This window comes from Pavona decussata, unplaced genomic scaffold, assembly GCF_977016875.1.
Source record: "Pavona decussata unplaced genomic scaffold, jaPavDecu1.1 SCAFFOLD_6, whole genome shotgun sequence".
Classification (NCBI taxonomy): Eukaryota; Metazoa; Cnidaria; class Anthozoa; order Scleractinia; family Agariciidae; genus Pavona; species Pavona decussata.
The window spans coordinates 3,100,001-3,116,886 of record NW_028145430.1 but is presented as its reverse complement, the minus strand read 5'-3'; the positions used below and the strand labels follow the sequence as shown (position 1 = coordinate 3,116,886).

At 39.0% G+C, this 16,886-nt stretch overlaps 1 pseudogene; it reads right to left on the bottom strand.

Moving 5' to 3' along the window:
* Positions 1-6,374: 6,374 nt before the first annotated feature.
* Positions 6,375-10,274, bottom strand: LOC146489198 (tauropine dehydrogenase-like; annotated as a pseudogene).
* Between the last annotated feature and the right edge of the window lie 6,612 nt (positions 10,275-16,886).

The window sequence follows — 16,886 nt, the reverse complement described above, 5'->3', positions numbered from 1 at the left end:
CTTAGGCGCATAAGAAACATAGGCGGATGTTATAAATCCTTTTTGGTTCATCCCTTTTAGAGTCCAAGCATCACTGTATGCTTAAGTGCTCTGGGATATATAACACAAACAATATAGTTGTTTAGACACATTATAAACCCAGGCGGATGTTATAAATACTTTCTGGTTCATCTCTTTTAGATTCCTAGCATCACTGTATGCTTGAGTGCTCTGGGATATATAACACAAAATATTTTTTTGGGCGCATATTATAAACCTAGGTGGATGTTATATATACTTTCTGGTTCATCTCTTTTAGAGTCCTAGCATCACTATATGCTTGAGTGTTCTGGGATATATAACTCAAACAATATATTTTTTCAGGCGCATATTATAAACCCAGGCGAATGTTATATATCTTTTCTGGTTCATCCACTTTAGAGTACTAGCATCACTGTATGCTTGAGTGCTCTGGGATATATAACACAAACAATATATTTTTTTAGGCACATATTATAAACCTATGCGAATGTTATATATCCTTTCTGGTTCATCCCTTTTAGAGTCCTAGCATCACTGTGTGCTTGAGTGCTCTGGGATATATAACACAAACAATATATTTTTTTTAGGCGCATATTATAAACCTACGCGAATGTTATATATCCTTTCTGATTCATCCCTTTTAGAGTCCTAGCATCACTGCATGCTTAAGAGCTATATATACTTTCTGGTTCATCCCTTTTAGAGTCCAAGCATCACTGTATGCTTAAGTGCTCTGGGATATATAACACAAACAATATAGTTGCTTAGACACATTATAAACCCAGGCGGATGTTATAAATACTTTCTGGTTCATCTCTTTTAGAGTCCTAGCATCACTGTATGCTTGAGTGCTCTGGGATATATAACACAATATATTTTTTTGGGCGCATATTATAAACCTAGGTGGATGTTATATATACTTTCTGGTTCATCCCTTTTAGAGTCCTACAAGGCAGGTCAAAAGTAGTTGGGACACCTGTCCAATAATCATGTATTCCAAGTAAAGTTGGCTTTTTGGGGTCACAATTGGAGCGTACCACCCCCCTCCCCCCCAAACAATGTTGGAAGATGCAGATAAACAGTATTTTTGTTGAAATCTGTGTTATAGTGTCAAATCTCATCATTGCTTGGGGGGGAGGGGGTGGGGGGAGATTATTTCAGTAGTATCTCGCTAAGTGTCCCAACACTTTTGACCTGCATTGTCTGAAAACTTCATAAGGGAACATTTCAACATTACGTTTGCGCAAGCTGGTCCCAAAACAGATGGAAGACGTTTATTTGTTATGGATAACGACCCGTCGGAAACAAGCAGGTTAGCTAGGGATGCGTTAGAAGAGATAGAGGCTGAATTTCATGAAATCCCTCCGCGTTCACCGGACCTAAATCCTATCGAGAACATATTTCATCTTGTAAAGAGATATTTAGAATCCGAAGCAATATCTAGAAATATCACAAGGGAGTCGTTTGAGGAATTTCAAGCTAGAGTTTTAAGAGCTTTTGATTGTATTTGTACTGAAACTATAGATAACACAATTGCCAGTTTGAACAAAAGGATAGAAGCTATCCTTGCCTCTAAAGGCGGTAGAACCAAATATTAATCACGCAATGCGGAACTGTGAAAACTGAACATGCTTTATTATTTACACTTCAGTATATTCTGTGAATTTCTAAAGCGTGTAAAGTGTAACTTCATTTTCATGCTATCTGAGGAAAATGCTTGTGTAAATTGTAATTGTCACTTTGTAAAACTCGTGACAACGAGAAGTTTATCACATGCGTGACATTTGCATTTTGTTGACGTAAAGAACTGAACATTACTCACTACAATACTCACTTTAAATAGTGGAGATTTATGCAAATTGAAAACGTATTTGACATTAAATGAACACAAATTTAGAAAGTATGTATGTTTTCTTTAGTTTGAAGAAACTATTTCTTTCATTATATGAGTTATTGCGCATTTTCAACTCAGTACTCAGTAAAAGCACAAGAAAAGAAAGCTATTAATTAGCTCTTTATATAAAACATTCAATTTACTGAGTAATGTTGTAAACTCTATTCAGACACGTTCCTTTGGAGCGCATTATACAACAATTGTTTTTATATACTCAACAAGAGTAGCCGGCCATAGTTTATTTTTAAACACTGTTCTTCATTGATGCGAAATGAATGCAAACGTTACTGAGTATTGCGGCGAGCATCATGTCGCCGTCACTCAGCAATGTAAACATTGCTAGAATTCTCTAGAATGAATCGTGCAAAACAATGTCCACAGGGCGCGATTTCTCGCTGTTCACTCTGTGAAATGGGCTTCCAGAACCGGAAAAAAGACCATCTAATGTCCATCATGTTTGTGTTTGTCTGATCTATTGCACCGGCTCTAATGAAAACAATCGGGGCATCCGATGTAGCAAAAAAAGGCGTGTCGCGCGTTAGTTCAATATCTCTTAAACAAAAGTTCTTTGGTGCGGGTAAATGGATTGTATCGCCCTCTAGCGCCTGGAGAAGATCAGCCCACGCGATTATTGTTGGATTCCACCGAAAGTCATTCGTTATAATGTAAACAACTCTCTGGCTTTCTGAAGCCTCCATTTTCTCATTGAGGACAACACTCTAAAGAGCTTTCAGAGCCGCGCGCTCACAGTATAACACGATTTCTATGTAAACAACAGACCTTGTGGGCAGCGGATGGCATATCCGATTTAATAAACAAAACACCACGTTTTGAACTCTTTGAAAGTGAAATAAAGCTCATCGTTTCTTAAGCGTTACAACAGTGTGAACATGCAAGTTGTTATTTTTTACCCCGACTCACTGATCTGCATGGTATTCATTTGTCTATCTTTTTCCTGATATACACCTGTTGCGCCTTTCCCGTATCCATACTCTAATATGACAATACGAAAAGTGCGGCAATTGAAATTCCGTGTATATTGTTCACAAATATGTTCTTCTTGCTTACCAAACAAGAGTTCTCATAAGAAGCCCCGGTTTTCATCGACCAATAGGCCACAAACCTGATCTCTTTCAAATACTCACTTTCAGACAATGCAGGTCAAAAGTGGTTGGGACACCTGTCCAATAATCATGTATTCCAAGTAAAGTTGGCTTTTTGGGGTCACAATTGGAGCGTACCACCCCCCTCCCCCCCAAACAATGTTGGAAGATGCAGATAAACAGTATTTTTGTTGAAATCTGTGTTGTAGTGTCAAATCTCAACATTGCTTGGGGGGGAGGGGGTGGGGGGAGATTATTTCAGTAGTATCTCGCTAAGTGTCCCAACACTTTTGACCTGCATTGTAGCATCACTGTATGCTTAAGTGCTCTGGGATATATAACACAAACAATATATTTGTTTAGACACATTATAAACCTAGGCGAATGTTATAAATACTTTCTGGTTCATCTCTTTTAGAGTCCTAGCATCACTATATGCTTGAGTGTTCTGGGATATATAACTCAAACAATATATTTTTTTAGGCGCATATTATAAACCCAGGCGAATGTTATATATCTTTTCTGGTTCATCCACTTTAGAGTACTAGCATCACTGTATGCTTGAGTGCTCTGGGATATATAACACAAACAATATATTTTTTTAGGCACATATTATAAACCTATGCGAATGTTATATATCCTTTCTGGTTCATCCCTTTTAGAGTCCTAGCATCACTGTATGCTTGAGTGCTCTGGGATATATAACACAAACAATATATTTTTTTTAGGCGCATATTATAAACCTACGCGAATGTTATATATCCTTTCTGATTCATCCCTTTTAGAGTCCTAGCATCACTGCATGCTTAAGAGCTCTGGGATATATAACACAAACAACATATTTGCTTAGGCACATTAGAAACATAGGCGGATGTTATAAATCCTTTCTGGTTCATCCCTTTTAGAGTCCTAGCATCACTGTATGCTTGAGTGCTCTGGGATATATAACACAAACAATATATTTTTTTAGGCACATATTATAAACCTACGCGAATGTTATATATCCTTTCTGGTTCATCCCTTTTAGAGTCCTAGCATCACTGTATGCTTGAGTGCTCTGGGATATATAACACAAACAATATATTTTTTTAGGCGCATATTATAAACCTAGGCAGATATAACATATCCTTTCTGGTTCATCCATTTTAGAGTCCTAGCATCATTGTATGCTTGAGTGCTCTGGTATATATAACACAAACAATATATTTTTTTTAGGCGCATATTATAAACCTAGGTGAATATTATATATCCTCTCTGGTTCATCCATTTTAGAGTCCTAGCATCACTGTATGCTTTAGTGCTCTGGGATATATAACACAAAGAATATATTTTTTAGAAGCATATTATAAACCGAGGCGGATGTTATATATCCTTTCTGGTTCATTCATATTAGAGTCCTAGCATTACTGTATGCTTGAGTGTGCTGGGATATAAAACATGTTTTATGTTTAATGTAACCGAGACACTGCTGTTCATTCTGCGCACGAGTAGACCATTCATCTTGCAAGTACATGTAAGCTTTGCTTGCCGCTCTTTAGGCTATTATGACAATTTCCTGCCACATCACATTGGCACATGTCTTGTTCAGCTTTTACTTTGTATTTCCGACAGCTTTTAAATGGTCTGATACCTGTACATAGTTTTTCTTAAAACTTTGTTAAATCCGGTAGTTGCTATAATTGGCTTAACAAAATTAAATGTTTATATCTAATGTTTTTTTTTTGCAATGTGCAATGCTGTGATCTTCATGACAGGACGGAAAAGACGCTTACTGTAAGTACCACCCGGTGTCTCTCATAAATCCTTAGAAAACTTTTCTAAGGATTTGTGAGAGGTTTTTCTGGAGTATCTGTTTGCGCTCCAGGTTTCGTCACCTATGCTTTCCGCTTCATGTCATCAAGTCGTAATAAACGTGACTCAGTTTTCATATGGAGGAATGTTACGTATCAGTGACAAGTCATCACTTGTCAAACTTTGTAACAAAACATGAATGAAATCGGGAAATCCGAACCACCTCCACAGGGCGATTGCTTTTCCTCATCAAGCCTATTGTTTTGCGCCGTTGTCGTTGCCGTCGCCGTAGTCGTTGCTTTTGAAGGTCCCTATTAAGGATATACAGAAGGGAGAGTATTGTCTATTACTTCTGTTGTATATAGGTTTCCTGCTTGCATGGCCTGATGCTCAAACGTTCCGACCTCAGACCGCCTAACAAAATCATTAAGGCGGTGTGGTAAATACATAGGCCCTAGAGCTCTAGTACAGAGGCCGCTCTTCTGTTCCCTTGAAATAAGCCCCCCGCCCCTAAAAGCAGGTCTTGATTCTGAGGTTGATCACCAATTTGGACAATTTGGGGGGAGGGGAAAGAGTAAAAAAGTGTGTCTGTCTGCTTTGGAATGAACTCCCTTTTCTCCCATCTATATACATTTGATTCCTTTCGATATATTAAAATTCAGAGGCCAAGAAGACATAACAGGCAATTGAATAATCGTGTTTATCCTGAATGAACGTGTGCGCTTTGGTGAAAAAAACGTTAGCTGTATGACACAGTTATAAAGCTGAAGTATTTCCCGCCAAAACGCACTCATTCATTGGCTGCTTGACAGTCACATGTACCTAGGCTAACTCCTCTGCCAACACACAGTGGTTGTGAAGAACTCAACAGAGATCTTCGGTTGGTGAAACACATTTTAAAATCGGTCCTCAGTCATTGCGGAAGGTCAAGTGGAAACATAAAACATACAATAAGGAAGGTTTTCTGGCAACATAACCTTTCACCTTTCCGTAGACTTTGGTAGAAGATACAGCCCAGAAAATCAGCTAGCTGATAATTTTACTCCTTTTAAACGGTTCTCAGTTTGGAAGGAAAAATTACATCTTAGGTTAATTCTTTCAACAGAAATAGCTTACTTGTCTCTTTAGACCAAACGTGTGCGGAGCAAAATTTCCGTGTCCACATGATCAGACATACGTCTCCACACAACTGGACTGTATGAGTGTATTTTGAATGGTGACCAGGAACAAGTTATAAACGAGTGTTAAATTGGTGGTAATTTTGCTTTTGTAACCTCGTCAAGAATCTTTTTAAATGAATTTTTTTTCTTAGTATACGACGAGCTTCCAAATAGGTTAACTTAGACCGACTTTTCATCTGGTTAAAAGTATGTCGGATAAATTTAATTATATGTTTTGTGAACTAAATGGACCAGACTTGCTCATATTATTTTTAAACATATATCGTGATACAGTTATTACCTAGTTTTTATTGATCTAAACGCCTTAAGTTTCAAGTTACAATAGTTACAATTTGCATTTTCCCGAAAAAAAAATCGAGTGTTTAAAAAGTTGAGTATAAAGAAAATTGATTTTTAAGCTGTTGCCGCCCAATGTTTTGTCTTTGGTATCACTGGCGCTTAGTTTCATGTTTTTTGCCCTACAATTCTAGTATACACCTTAGAAGCACCATTTTCATCATATAGCGAGCAACTCTTTAGAACCCCTAATTTCGTTAGACCTTCCGTGTCACACAATTCTGTTGTTTCAGGGCTGGGGTCTATTGTTTATGTTGTTTGTTGGTGGCTCTGCTTTTGTCTTTTCGGCCAATCCAGTGAGCCGTTCTAAGAGCTGGGTGGTGTAACATTTCAATATCCATTCTACTAGAAGCATGAACAACGCAGTACCACTATTCTGGCATGGATGCCCGTATATTTGTCCTAAATTATTGACTCATGTCTTACCATGACGCAGTATACCTTGTCTACAAAAGAGTCGATAGTGGTAAATCCATATCTCTGTGGTGCTCGAGATGTAGCGACATCTTTTCCTTGTAACTTTGAATTCACAAGATAATCTTTTCCCATTTTCTCCTGACACCATGTTAGAACCTTGTCGATATTCGGCGTGTCAACCCCTGAAATTTCTGCAATACCCCGATGACAGCCAGACCGTAAGGGATATCCTCCGTCATGTACCGGTACGTAAAATCCGGCAGGAATTTTCCATCATCAGTTTTCTTAACTGGATGTTTGAGGCCTTGGTAAGCAGCATTGGTCTGTATTGCTGTGTAAAGGTTGGTCTTGTCTGAGATGTCCTCCGGATAGCATCGCATGGACCACTGATAAATGTGCACTACCTACAAAAGAGTTTCTATCAAAAGTTGGAATTCTTAATTTCATCTGCATTGAAATCTTAGGGTTACACTGTTGCAGATCGACTTTTTCCAATAAAGAAATTAAATCCACCTGCTAAAATGTGAATAGAGACTGTAGCAGTTGCTCACACTTAGCCTGATAGCTTTAATGTCGGAAAATTACGACACTTGTTTTAATATTACCTTTTGAGCGGTGTGGAAACCACCCACAATCGTTTCTTATTCTAGAAGGAGGAGCCTCGGAGGACTCTAACTCTCCTTCGTGTTTCTGAATAGCTCTAACTACAGTGGATATGATGCCTCAACATTCGTTCAACAAAAATACATCTGCGCTGGCAGACTTCAGCCAATGGCCTTTTGTTACTTATAACAGTAAACAATAGAGTTCATGATGATCTAGTCTGATTCGTTACACAGTATCCCTAGTCTCTCAGATGAACCCAGACTATTCTGTCGAGTCTGTCTACAGACAAACTAAAAGTTCAGTAAATTAGAGTCACCGCAGTTTTAAACTTACATGTCAGCTCCTGACTTTTTCTGGATCATTTTAGCAGTATTCACAATTTCATCTAACATATTAAACAGAAGGCAGGCTGCTGACTCTGTCAGGCCATTGTAGAACAGAGGTTTCCGATCAAGAGGAGCCCGTCCCACCCCTCCCACTGTCCATACATTATTGATGTGTGTAAGTAGGCATTGACACTCATCAGTTGAACATCCAGTAGATGACCTGACACAATCAGCTTAGGGAGGGGTCCCAGAAGATACTGCAGTGTGACTACTGGGTCCTTTCTTGGCGGCACGCGTCCTATCTATAAAATTAAAAGTAAAAATTTCCGAGTTCTTCATATACTCCATCATTACTTAAGGCAGGTAGACACTACATTAAGAAAAGATACATCGGCAACCATGGGGTTTCAAAATTTCTTGTTACCGAGGATGCCGGAACGTGTCAAATAATTGACCAAATTGGATGATGATAGCCAAGAGTGAGTTCATAAAGACGTATAACAAAGGTCTTTATTTTTCAGGGGATTTGGGAAAGGTGTGTCATTTTTAATATATATAGTTTACTGGTTTTGGAATAGTTAATGTTGGCGCACGTTGCTGAACCTTTGTTCACCTGTAAAACCCCTATTAAGGTTTCCTTGGTGCCAAGAACTTCACATTTCACACCAAACTCGGTGGTACGGCACCCCAAGGTAGCGACTCAAAATTCACGATGGTGCATCACTTATTTGTGTCACCCAGCACGTGTTGAGCCTGGAACGCAAAACCTGGGGACCCTAGTAAAACAACTACAATAGTCCCAGGTTTAAGATGTGGTTTTAAAACTTCAAGATAAAATTAATGGGCATTTGCTGGAAGCACGATAACCACTATGTCAACATCTTGCATGGCATCGTCTGGGTTATTCGTTACCAGTGCAGGCTTGGACAAAACATGACTTGGTTCTTTTCCTTTACGATGTAAGGTAACCTCAAAGTCCTTCTTCTGCATTGCAGCACTCCAGCGCTTTGCTTTATCTTTATAACAATTAAACACTCGAACATATGTGCGTTTGAGGGAAGATGCAATACCAGCGAGGGCATGTGCCCCATTTCCACTTCCACTAATGAGCAGCTTGATACCGTTAGAAGACATTCCTAACTGACACAAAATTACAAGTAGTTAATTTGAGGGACGGCGAAATGAAAACCAGGAACCAATCAAACAGCCTCGTACGAGGCATTCAAAATGGGATCGGTGTCCAGCCAATCAAATGGCTGAAGATAAAGTTACATCATGATTGAGTGATGCTGTTTGCCAAATCGTGGAGAGATTAAACAAACTTGCATAGGAATGGCGCTGTCGCCATCATCACTCTACACAATGAAGGGAACTTTAGCAGCGACGACGGCCATGCCACCTAAAACACTTTTAAAATGTCTTTTGCGAATACAAATTCACGCATCTGTAACTGCCTCGCGATTATTCAAAGTCGTTCAACAAATTGACCGAACTATCTGAGAACTGAATTTGTAATATCAGTGTTGAATAATTCATTGTCGTGCACTCACGTCTCTACAAAACCTTGAATTTAGTAATTTTACGTTCTTGTTTGACAGAGGACAGCAAAGTAATGCACCAAAATTTATAACGCACGCGCAGAGCGATTTTTCTTATTATGAGAGTCTGCATAGGCTAAATTTTAAACTGATAGCTGAGAATTGGCTAAACGATTATTTGTCAGCTGAGAAATGGAGATTTTTTTAACTGATAATTGAGAAACGATTAAAAATTGTTAGCTGAGATGTCTAAACTTTGCCTGAGTAATGTGTCACTTCCCAATAACTGCGCAGTTAATGCCTGGAGAAAAGTTGTTATGGAAACTGGCTCAGAGTTCCTTACAATTTGTTTCTAGAAGTCATAATGTCATCAGAAGATGATAAGCGGTGTTCGTGAATCCTCAAACGACACTGAAATCACTCGAAAGATCTTCAAAAACCTCCGGAGAGATACTCGGCACTGTTCGGCTTATGAGAGGGAGTTCGCTTTGTTTTTTTAACCATTACTGACATTTTTGATATTTATTTCAATATCAACTCTAACCAGATATACATTTTCAAGTGCCATGCATCACCTACGAACTTTCAGTTCACCGTTTATTTTAATGAGAGGGATCCTTGTCCCCGCTAAGTGCCGCCAGATGAATCAGAAACCTCTACAAGCATCTGTACGATTTCTTTTTGTACAGGCGTGACATACGTCATAATACGTCATGTGAATCGTCACTTCCACTGCTGCATTTTAATAGCGTGCACGCCAGCAAGTCCGCCTCTAAAGAAACACAAGGAAAGGAAGTTCGCGCCAACAAAAGTCGCAAACGTTTTCACGTATTCCAATTATCAATCAATCTTTAGTGACGACCCACAGTATTTTCAAAGCATTCAAATTTCGAACCCTTGGATAAAGTCCTTGAGAACATTTACGCAAGCTAGGAAATTCCATTGGTTTCCCTCATTTCCCGCCAATTTCTGAGCGAGATTGTAAAAGCCAGTTAATCTAGTTAACAGCTGGCTAGAAACCAGAGTTTTTAATTTATTCCTTCAAGGTTGGTGGAAGGTTTTTGGATTTTGGATGGCGACAGATCAAAGAATAGGACCAATGTTTGCGTAGGTTTCCCATAAACCTCAGCTTGCAGGGTAGTTGATACGAAACAAAACTGATAGCTGAGAAATGGCCGGACTTTTACCTGGTAGCTGAGAATCCAGCACCCTCATACAGATCCTCTATTAAGCTATTGTTATGTGCCGTTCTCTTTCCCCGGGGGGGGGGGGGGTACTCCCTTATAAGAGGCTAATGGGGATGTGCCGCTGGATGGGAGGACATTTTCACGACTGGATTGACTAGAATGGGGTTGCATTTTCAGTAGAGTTACTAGAATGGGGTCGCACATTTTCGGATTTTTGGGGTAAGAAAAAAAAAAATAAATAGAAAGTGACTTAGTTGGGATCGCGAAAATTACATTTTCCCAAAAAGTGACTCAGATGGGGTCTATAATTGGCCACAAAAAAAGACTATAATGGGGCAGGGGCTCTGAGAGGCCAGCGGCACATACCCAGCAAAACTAAACCCAAGTACCGGGTCTCTTTCCGGTCACCGTCGTCGTTGCTTAAGTTCCCTTGTCTAGCGACCTTAAGAAAACACCACAGCAACGCCAACACTGGAACGTCAGAAACAAAATGTTCAATTAGCATAACAACTGAAACAATGGCCCTGTTCATGGTTTAAGAATCTGGGTACAATTCTTTGTCATCCTCTACAAAACAAGGTCCGTTCAAATGGTTTCAACACTTGAGCAACATTCATTTAACAAAAGTTGAACGGATGTTGGGAGAATGTTGGACAAATCGGTTGAACGGAGTGTTCAAACGGCTCCAGCAGCATTCAACATTTTTGAGAACAAAGTAAATGTTGCATGGATGTTGAATGAAAGTTTAAACCGATTTCAGTTTGATTCTACACGCTTGCAACATCTGTTCAAACGCCCCCAACATTTGGTTCAACAAAGTGTTGAACGCATACTTAGGTAAATTAAGGCATGGATCCGGCGGTTCTGTCGACCAAAAAGTAAGGGGGTGGTGTATTTTCTAAGGCTTTGGTCCGAATATCGTAAGACTTAAGCAGACCTACAGGCTTGTAAATCTTTGTATGAGTGACGTATGTAAATTAGGTCACTTGACTCGGTACGGCCAGAAAATGCTGGAAAACTTTCCACCAAAAACTGAGAACAGTTTATACTGATACTAATTTACCTTTACTGGTACCAGACAGGTAAGGAGGGCTAAACTAAAAATTCTGTGCTTGGAATAATTGAATTTTTTGTTAGTTGTGAAAATAAACAATGTTTTGTACTAGTGCCCAGTCCTCCGATAAAAATCGTTGATGTTTTCGTACCTATAATTTGAGCTATCTCAAACGGTTTCCAAGCGTGGAAATGATATACCTAATGCTCTTAACAGAATAAAACTTGTGGTAGCCTCCAGGAAGTAATAAAAAAGAGTTCTCATTTTGTTCTGCAGAGTTTTAAGTTAAAAATAAACCTGGTAGGTCACGTGACAAGATATGACCTCTCGATTCCTTTCGTTTTTTATAATATATTGCCATCAAGTACATCCTAAATCCTAGATACGATACTTACTATATAAAGGGTTTTCTAAAGCAACTAAAAGAAACTGATTAACGTACGGTATAAAAGAACGCTCATTTGACCGTTCTTCGGTCATTGTCAAGTTGAATTAGCATGTATATACTTGTAAAAGAATGGCATATTAGAAACGATGTAAATTAAAAACCGCTTAAAGGCATTGCCATTAATAAAATTCTTCCAACTTAAAGGTAACCGAAAAAAAATAAATAAATAAAAATAAAAAACAACAACGTGATTCTGAAGTGTAACTGACACTATAAAACTTAGTTTTCTTTTGTCGGGAAAACCCACTACGATCGGGGATTTCACTGTTTCCCGACCGTCCCAGGTTTTGCAAAGATATCGGCGAATCGCTAGACATCTGTCCCAGAATTGAGGTATTCATCGGTACGTAAGATTCATCGGTTAGAGACACCATTTTTATTTGTCGGGGGGAAGTGGGGAACGGGAGCGAGGCAATTTAAAGGATTGGTAACTAAATATACCATCCTTGGTATATCGATCTTGGCTTGAATCGGAATCTGGTGATTGTAAGAGGAAGGTTTGAGTAAATGAATGAAGCACATTCCTCTTAATCAGTCTTCTGTTGTGGCTCTTTCTCGACACAGCCATTGTTTAGCATCTATAAAACCACAGAATGCACAAGAAGAAATTAATGGGACAATGGATAAAAAGAATGATGTATTGTTGTATTTCATTAGGTTGATAATACATCAAGAAGCTCCATATTTTGTTATTACGATGCAGCGGCGATTTTTTTTTCACAAAATGCTCATTTCCTTCCGAACCTTAAAATATCCATGCACGACGATTTTTGTATTTTTTTTGTCTTCCTTGCCGAATCAATAGACCTGAACCCTTCAAAAGCTCACTGGACCCTGATAACATGCGGCTGCATTGGTTTTTAGGGTTGTGAACATTGTTCTAGCTGTTGTTTGGTTCTTTTGTCGTCTCGACCAATCATGTAAGACGTTGCAAATGGTGCAGGTCGCTCCTAGTAGACTAAACAAAACTTAGGCCGGCTCTCTAGGAATACTTGAGGGGCTTAGTGTAAAGTCGCCCAATATCTTTCCTTTGCCTTGACGATTTGACTCGAGAAACGTATTTGAATAACTAAACACGACAGTGTATCATTTGATCATTTCTTTGGTAAACCGAGGAGTAAACAGTTGTATTGTGTGCTAAAAGGTGTGATCTTTGTGAGCTGTTTACGGGGCCGTACCTAGGATTTTTTGTCCGTGGGGGCAAACTCAGCACACCCTTCACCCTTGGACATTGATTTTGTTTTCACTCCTACACAGAAAGTTGCCTCTACGACGTTTAGAGAAAAAAAAAAACAACACCGATGCTTTTTGTTTTAAATTGTCATGACTTTTTATGGAGTTATCGTCTTGTTTAGCTTGAAGCAAATATTGTCTCTCATTTTAAAACACAGTCGATGCACTGCTGTAATTAAACAAAGGGAGAATATCACTGAGCTTCCACAATTTAAACGTACTAAAATTAGTGGAGCGAAGCATTTGCAAAAACACAGTCGTTTCAAGACTTTTCAGTCGATTACCGTGACACGTTGCATAGCTCTATAACACGCTACAACGATTACTAGAGAACCAAAAAACCAAATAGCCGTGCCAAGAAACACAACTCCTTGTGACAAACACTAATAGCTGGGCCCGGCATTGCAACAATTACAGAATGAAACTCCTTGCATGATACAAGCAATGATTAATTTCTGTCCAAACATTACACAAATCTCAACAAGAAAGGCAGTTAAAACTATCAAGCACTTAAAAGAGCCAAGCCAAACCCGGCTGAAATGCCCTATGTGGCACAAAAACACCGTCGTTGAACACACGGAGAAAGAGGTCATATTCAAAACGAAGAGAATTCAAAAGAGGAAACTCAAAAATCATTAGGCGCAAATGACCTGTCGGATGGTGAGCATATGATAGTTAAATCCAAACCCGCCAGTGTACAAATACTTGCGAGCAGCGCAGGCTTTTAAAACGAATTTATCTCTGAAAAAAAAAATACTTGTATAACTGCTAGATTTAAAAAGGCTAAAACACGCGCCAGAAAGTGGCGTAGGCTTGTCAGGCTTATTTACACACCAAATTCTTAACCATAGGCAGCCCAAACTGACAAAATCATTATTTTCAAAAGAAAACCGGTACTGGCTTTTACCTCAATAGATTTTGCAAAATAATTATTTGGAATTCACATTGAAAGAATACTTTTCAGTCAATTAGTCGATTTTCTTGTGATCCGTGTGATGTTAGGAACAAATTGAGTTTTCCTGGCGGGGACAGCTGCCCCCTCTGCCCCCGCGCTATGTACGGCCCTGGTTTAGTTGTGGATTGTTCAGTACATTGCCGTTATCTAGTAGGCCACAATGAAACCTTGTTCGATCAGCGGAAAGGAATTCCAGATCAGAAGTTGTTACGAAGTCGATATGGGGCGTACTTGTATACGAATGTCGATCTCTTGAGAGTACCAAGCGCCTTGGTCGTTCTAAACAAGCTCTAGGCTGTTTAGACAGAATCATCATGACGTGAAGAGAAAAGAAGCATTTGGAAGCGATAAAATTAAATTTGTTTTGTCTAATAACCTTTTGTAGTTCATCTCGTACATCCTATTTAGAAACACGTACTGATGTCAATTTGGTCTTTATTAATGTTTTCATTCAATACTGTTCAGTATTTTTGTAGAGGAGGCATTTTTGATAGTTGTTTTCGCCATTCCCAATATCACTTTAACTTCAGATGGGAAGAATTCGATGTTGAGCGAGTTAGCGCTTCAGTTCAACACCAATGATCACGAATAATTTAAATTACTGGTTCTAAATGCGAAAGGTTTATTTGAAATTTATTCTTAGAAAAACCCTGAAAGGATGGATTTATATTAATAGATAAACCTCTCATCAATATTAATTAAAGAGCCCGCTCTTTCCTACAATTTCAGAAGTTGCAGGACGCAAAGGCACTGATTGTGAGCCAACAGTGTGTTTATTAATTTAAATGTAAGGTCTGATACAATCTATGTTTCGCTGGTCAGTACAGACCGGACGCACCAAAGCGTTGAGCCGGATCGACATGAAAATTAGCATACGTATAACTACAGTTGTAAAAGATGGGAATGCTAAAAACGGTAGAAGAAAAAAGGCCCAAAAAAGTTTGAAAAAAAAACAAAAGGTACAGAATAAAAAACGTAGCAATTGAAAGTTCATATTTGACGACAGATGAAACGATAGCAAACCCAGATAATTAAATACCAAGCTTAGAACAAGTCGAGTCTGGTTGTACATTGAGCAGTTACGCTTTTAAGAACAGACAAGAGAAGATAGTGAGGTAAGAGCTTATCCCCTCTTGGAACAGGACAATCGAACTTGTGTTTGTTCGTCTTATAGACAATAAACTCTTTTAATAACTAAAGTGCGGTCGAAATTTCGTTCCTTTTTACTGTTAATCTTTGCTTTTACTTGCGGCATGTAAAATAACTTGAATCTGTTTTCGTTGGCGTCGCCGAAGTGGTTACGAAAGGTTCCTACTATTGCAGCGTATTATACAGCTGTATATATCTTCTCTCGTTTTAGTTGTCTTTTCCCTGTTTGAACTCAAGATTTAAAAATTGTCACGATTACATATATATTTCTTAATCTTAGGATCTCTATCATATTAACAAACGCCATCACAGGCAATGGCCCAATTTCGTCAACACAAACTACCTTACCACACTGTAGCCTAGTCCGCAGGGAGCACGAGCCAAAATTTGCTGAAAGGTTTCTTTGGGCTGCGCAAGTGTAATCAGGATCAATTCAACCAAACTCTAGAAGACACTCTTTAACTGCAGCTTTATGTAACGCGTTATGGCTGATTTAAAACTTACACGTGATCTACAAAAAGCGCGGAAGTCGGATTTCTCAAATGTTGACGACATCTGCTCTGCCATTCATTCTTCCTCCACATTTGATTCGACTCCACCCAATCAGAATTTCCATGAAAATTATTGTTAGGCTTCATGATGCTTCAAATGAATTGTGAAGAGTTTGGATTCCAGTTAAATCGAGTCAGATCATCATCCATGGCCTTACTGATGGGCTCACAAAAAAGATCAATTAGAATCATATCACAATTAATGAGATGACTTCTGCTTATTTTGTATGATGACGTCATCAAAGATGGCATCTTGGCGAAATAGGCCATTTTCATGTTGGCGTCATTTGACTACAAGTGCCAGAATTCATTTCGTTTTCCCTTTCATATCCAAATTTTGTAATCCCAGTGGAGAGCAAAGAACAATAGCTCTAATTAGCACGAGAAAACAAAAACTAAGGGATTCTGGAAGTTGTAGCCAATGGACGCCATAGTGAAGATGTCCTACTTCGTTGATCTCCTTTGGTCTAGCTCCAATTTTTAGCCCAGTATTCTTGTCTCCAATTGTTTTGTCCCTTGGGTCCCAGTTCAAGTGAAAGAAGACCGGCAGAGCTTCAGGACAGAGCAGCATGAATGACGTCTGCTGAAATGGCATGGAGTAATCGACTGTCGCATTGAAGTGGTCGGGTCTAGTTTTAGACGAATATGGAGTTACATGCAGCCCGCGAAAATGAAAATGTGAGGTAGGTAAGATTTTTTAGCTTCAGATTTATCGAAACAGAAGTCAAGTGCGCAGCTGTTGTAATTGTGACTCAGTAGAGACCTAACGATCGAGGTTTTTCGGCATTTCCCGCGAACCACGAACGTCAAGAAGTCATGTGACTAGTGCCTTGCAGTCAGGTTTGCGGTTTGAGGTTCACGTTTGTACAAGACCACGCTCTAGAGGTAAGTGATTTACCGCAAGTTTTTTTGCACCCTAAAACATCACAATCTCACGTTTGAGAGAAAATACTACTTTTTAGTACTATTTCGCTTATTAATTATCGGGATCTCTTTTTCATAGAAACGTAATTTTGAAGACGATTTCTCAGCTAAAATAGAAGTGAACGAACGAATGAATTGAAAACAAACATGGCAGCCGGCTATTTGTTGCTGG